The 6,000-nt window shown below is 36.1% G+C and overlaps 1 pseudogene; it reads right to left on the bottom strand.

Moving 5' to 3' along the window:
* Positions 1-4,680: 4,680 nt before the first annotated feature.
* Positions 4,681-5,391, bottom strand: LOC102485742 (nascent polypeptide-associated complex subunit alpha pseudogene; annotated as a pseudogene).
* Positions 5,392-6,000: the final 609 nt, after the last annotated feature.

Below are 6,000 nucleotides of genomic sequence, written 5' to 3'. Positions count from 1 at the left end.
TGAACCGCTACCTGGCCCCAGTTTGTTTTTAAAAACATTAAACACACACAAAAAAAATTATACATAAACCATGTAATTAATTAATTAGTTAATTTAAAATAACTTACAATTTATATGCCTAAGTTAATCAAAAAAAGTTGTTTGTGATCTTACTTATATGTTTTGAAATTTTATCTTATAATCAGAAAGTCAGATGAATTGCAGTATTGTGTCGTTCCCCCACAGCATTCAATTTTAAGAAGAGATAGAGATAAGGAAGGAGTTAAAATTTAAGAACAGTGAAACATTATAATTCAGTTGCAGAAATAAATACTTACGGTTGCTAAAATTGACTGTAAAAATATGTTAAAATACTTCACTTATCCAGATTGCTTTAAGAACTTTTTGAAAGTTCATTGCTGTGTTATAGAACAAGTCTCGTTGAATTTGAATTTGAATATGAACCTTCATCTCTAAAACATTAGAGAGTAAAATCATGAAAGTCTAAGGGACTACTAGTAGGTGCGTGTCAATAATTACGTCCATTACAGTGCAAAGTTAAAGTTTCCCATCCAATCCTAAAGGGATTTCCTGTGCTTACATCGGTGTGTTTCTGTAGAGTAATTTGGTTCTAAAAACATGTTAACTGTGTGACATTAATTAAAGATGCCCTGGTGAGGGAATGAGGCTCAAGCAAATGATCTTCACTGAAGTCTGTTTGCTGACCATCCTCGTGACTATAAGTAACTGTAATAAGTTTTACAACTCTGTTCTGCATTCTGGGTATAAACTAAGAAACGTGGAGAAAATAGTCTAGGGCTAACTCGACCCTAGTAAAGAGAAAATGTGATTAATCCTGTTCATGAAATTGAATGATATCTGGAGAGGAAACTAGGAGGTGTCACAGGTTCAGTTAGTGTCACCAGAGTCTTCATTCCATGGGTCATCTTTTCCCTTGGATATTAAGTCCCACTTAAAATTTATTGAAATTATTCTCCTTTCTTTTCTGTTCATATCAGCTGCCCTCTATGGTTCTTACCCTGTTGTTTTTCCTTCCATGTGCCTCAAATCATTCTTAAATAAACTATGTTTTTATTTGTTAGCATCTGTAACTGGTCACTTTCCCCCCATGACCACCATTAGCATATGTACTTTGAAGGAAGTAATTTCTTTCATTTGCTCAAGAATCATTACTGTTGAGCTGGTGGATGGTGTGGTAGTCAAGGAATTGAACTCCCACATGGCTGACCATGATTTGTGTCCCAGACCTGGTGGCTTGTTTTCTCACTTTTCCTTTCTCTCTCTCTCTGCCTCTCAGATCAAATTAAATAATAGTAATAGTGATAATAATTAATTAAATTAAGTAACTACATCTTAAAAAAGAATCAAAGTTGTTCATTATTACTTTTTTGAATTATTTTCATTTAATTTTATTCATTATCATCACTATTATTATTTTTAATTTGACAAGAGAGTGACAGAGATAAAGGGAGAGAGAGAAATCAAGTCACCATGTCTGGGACTGGAACCATGATCAGCCAATTGGGAGTCCAGTACCCTTAATGGCTAAGTCACCTGTTGGCCCCCATTGTGAATTATTTTTTCACTTTTCATAAGTTTTTATTTATTGCTTCATGAGTGAGAGAAACAGAGAGAGATAGAGCCAAATTCATTTTTCTCTTTTGAAATTCTAGATACTCCACAGTCTGTCTGTATCTCCTCAATTTGGTTTTCTTATCTTAGGGAACTTGATCATGCCCTTCCCTTGACAGCTGACTGCTGTGAGCACTTGCTTCAGTGACTTTGAAAGTAATGTCTCTCTCACTTCTAACAACTTCTCTTTTTTAAAAAAAATCACAATTCTTTTCATTCTTAAATAATAATTTAAATAATTTATTTTATTATTACTGTTTTTGTTTGACCAGTGAGAAATATAATTACAAAAGAAAATATTTCATTAGTTTAAGTCATATAAAAATATATGTATATATTTTTTTATTTTTGAGAGGTTTATGCTATAGGGTGTGTGCACTTGCCAGAAAGACAGAGACAGAGAGACAGAAAGCGAGAAATCACTCCCCGGGGGGATGGCCACGCTGCAATCCCTTCTCCTGCATTCTCCTCTCAGGATCTTGGGGCATGCACGCACACATGCCCGGCGTGAGTTTAAGTCGCTGGGTCCAGGACTTAACCGCGGTTGACTACATGGGAGTTCAGTGACATAGCCATTACACTATCTGCTGGTCCAAAAAACCCCTTTTCTTATAAAAAGACATGTCTGCAACTATCAGAAGATAAGCCACAAACTATGAGAAAACATTTACAAACATATTCTAATAAAGTATCTGTATATATGATATATAAAATTGAGTTAAATGTCAAGAATAAGAAAACAAACAATTCAGTTCAAAGAATTATAGAATAGGCAAATAAGCCTATGAATAGATGTTTAGCAATTTTTATAATTAGGGATTTTAAATTAATGCAATAACTGGATACTTTAAAAAATGTCTACAACCGCAGTTCATGTCCCGGACTCGGTGGCTTAAAACTCACACCGGGTGCATGTGCGTGCATACCCAAGATCCCGAGAGGACAATGGAGGAGAAGGATTGCGGCCTGGCTATCCCCCCTGGGGGGCGATTTATCGTTTTCTGTCTCTCTGTCTCTCTCTGTCTGGCAAGCGTACACGCCCTATAGCAAAAACCTCTTCAGAAAAAAAAATAAAAAAGAATGGCTAAAAACCCTTTACCCCTCCATAAAAAAATTAAATATCAATTTTTGACAAGAGTGTGGAACAGCAGGAAGACAGACACATATATATTTTCAATCTGCCTGCTGAGAGACCTAGAAGTAATTACTGCAGAAACAATAAAACCAATATATCATCCAGATCGTGTTTTTTAATCCCATTCTACAATTAAAAAAAAAAAATCTAGGCTTTTGGAGAAATGGCTCATTTTAGAAAAGGTGCAGGAAATATGCAGGACGTGATAGGAGATGACAGTGTTTGCCTTTGACACAATATGACTTGAATGGCATTTACCTCTGTGGTCTTCTTCTCCAAAGCTCATAAAGCCAGTCTAATAAAAAAAAAAATCAGAAAAATCCAAACTAATGGACATTCTCCAAAAAAGGAACTGTTTTTTTCCTCGAAATGTTCAAGATCATCAAAAGTAAGGAATGGCTGAAAAACTGTAATAGCCAAGAGCAGCCTAAAGAGAAATGATGACTAAACATAACGTGATATCCTATATGGGTCTCTGGAACAGAGAATATTAGGTTAAAGCTATGGAAATATTAGTAAAATATGAACTTAAGTTCTTTATAACAAAATTATGTATTGACTCATTAATGATACCAAATGTATCTTACTAATGTAAGACGTTAAATTTCTAGAAAAATAAAAAGGTTCTAATTTTTTTTTTGATTCATTGTAGGGTAAATGTGAAAGAAAAGGATAGAAAGATGGTGAAAAATCATCCTAAACTGAAATCTCCTTTGCTCCTGGGGTTTTGTGTACACACACACACACACACACACACACACACAGCCAGCATGATTTTCAAGCTGTTGGGTCTGGGACTTGACCCGCAGTTCATCATGTGGTAATCTGAAATATTTATGAATAAAATGTCATGCTATCAGGACCTCGGTTGGCATACTATCTATATCGCTGGACTCCCATGTAGTCTACTGCCATTCGAATCCCGGACCAGGTGGCTTAAACTCACACCAGGCATGTGGGCATGCGTGCCCAAGATCCTGAGAGGAAAATGGAGGAGAAGGGATTGTGGCTTGGCCATCCCCCCTGGGGGGGGGTTTCTCGCTTTCTTTCTCTCTGTTGTTTCTGTTTTCGCTTTCTTTCTCTCTGTCTTTCTGTGTCTTTCTGGTGAGGGCATGCGCCCTATAGCAAAAACCTCTCCAAAAAAAAAAGTCATTGACAGTGTACATATGTATTACAAATACATTTATATATACCTGTTATATGTACATACACATTAGCAGATAATAAAATAAATCAAATGCTAAGAATATATTCTTCTATCAACAGATATCTGGGATTCAGTGTTGCTTAGGGTTGAGGTTGAGTGAGGCAGAGAAACATAACAAAATTCATGGTACTATAAGAAAAGGAAATTAAATCGATGAATATAAATCTGACAACAAAAAATGTCCTTGTAAATAGAGGATGGATTCACAAGGTACAATGTCTGTCTAATTCAGAGCTTCTCAAATCCTTTTTTCCTCTGGATTTCTTTAAGATCTCAAAAACACTCAGGACCCTAAAGAGCTTGTTTTATATGGACTATAATCTGTAAATATTTGCTATATCAGAAATAAAAGTGAGAAATTAAAAAAATACTTATTAACCCAATAAAAATAAAACTAAAAAACCCATTATATGTTAACTTTTATAACTGTATTAGTGGAAAATATATCTGGAATGCTCAAATGTGTCAATTGCTGTGGAATACTGGTCATTTGAAATCAGTTATAACATTGTCAGCATTTACAGTAAGAAGGTAGGCTTTCTTTTCATTAACCAATAATTGCAATTTACTAGTTGTTTTCTTTAATGTGTTGCTCGTATTAGTGCACCCCTACCCTTTCTTAGTCTCCAGTTTTAGCTCCTACTATGTTTTTTTTTTTTTTCCGAACAAGAAGCCATAACTTTATTAATGATAGTAAGAGTACAAATTTCAAACCAGGCTGCAGTAGTCTTTTGGAACACGAAAAAAAGTCCTCCTTTTCAGATGGTTACATTGTTAATTCCATAATAGCATTTACAGTATCATTACTGTTGTTCTTCAGGGCTCCCACTGCTTTTGCTCTTGACACATTTGCTTGTGACATGACCAATTCGATGTCCTTAACTTCCACACCTGTTTCATCAACCTCTTCCTCTTCACTCTCCTCTTGTACAGTTGGAGTTTCTGTGTTTTCTTGAATGTCTGAGACAGCTTCACCTTGAACTTTGAATTTCTCAGCAGCTGCTAGCTGTGCTTGCTGAGACAAAGCCTCAATCTCGGCTTCCCCCAAAATTATGTAGGTATCTGAAGCTGGGATCTTGCAGACATCTGGTTTTGTGATGACAAGGATATTAGATTTCTGGATAGTGACACTAGTAACCCCTATAACGAGCCGAAGACCCAGTTTGGACATAGTCTTCTGTGCCTTTTTTTCACTTTGACTCTGTTTTGCTTTACTGACTGGTTCTTCATCGATTTCAGCTGCTGCGGCAAGCTGGACTTGTTGTGTAGTTACCTGTGTGGAAGGAATCTTGTTCTTCAAGCTCTGATACTGATTCATCACAGTCAGATTCTGTTCCAGAACCTGTCTCAGCCTGGGGCTGTGGCAGGGGCCTCTCTGGTGCCCGGGGGGGGCGGTTTCTGTGGCTTCACCAGGCATTTTGTGCAGGGGACACGGAACCAAGATGGTGGTAGAAAGAGCTTAGCTCCTGCTATGTAATGTATGAGTTATTGAAATTAGTTTCATTTGCTTCCAGTCTCTTTTCTTACAATCTTTTTACAATCAACTGCCAGATAAGTTTCTGAAAGATACAGTCACATTGCTAGTGGTGTCAGGAAAAATCCAATGTCCGGTGCTTCTACATAAATTCAGATTCCTTAGGGTGGCATTTAAGATCCTTAGTAAACTGACCTGCTCACTCCCTTCCCACGTAGTTGGCTACCTTGTTGACTCTGGGCCCTTCTCTGTTCCCTCTTTCTTCCACACTGTCAGTTTCACACTAATTTCCAAAAAAGCCATAGATACGTTTCTCTTTTCTACGTTGTTAAATCACTGAGAAGATTTCTGTCTTTGTGATTACTGATTTAAATTAGAAAATGTTTTAAAAAACCAATTCAGTAGACACCCTCAGAGTTTAGTTTTATAACAAAAACTGATTAAATAATTAAACCTTTATAATTCTGAAGATAAAATAACAAGTTTTTTTTTTCCCAAAAAACCTGTTAAAATACAAGTGGTAAAGACAAAATAAAATTAAACACTTCAATA

This window comes from Tupaia chinensis, unplaced genomic scaffold (genome assembly GCF_000334495.1).
Source record: "Tupaia chinensis unplaced genomic scaffold, TupChi_1.0 Scaffold144295_1, whole genome shotgun sequence".
Classification (NCBI taxonomy): Eukaryota; Metazoa; Chordata; class Mammalia; order Scandentia; family Tupaiidae; genus Tupaia; species Tupaia belangeri.
The sequence above is the reverse complement of the archived record's forward strand: the minus strand, read 5'-3'. Positions and strand labels throughout refer to the sequence as shown.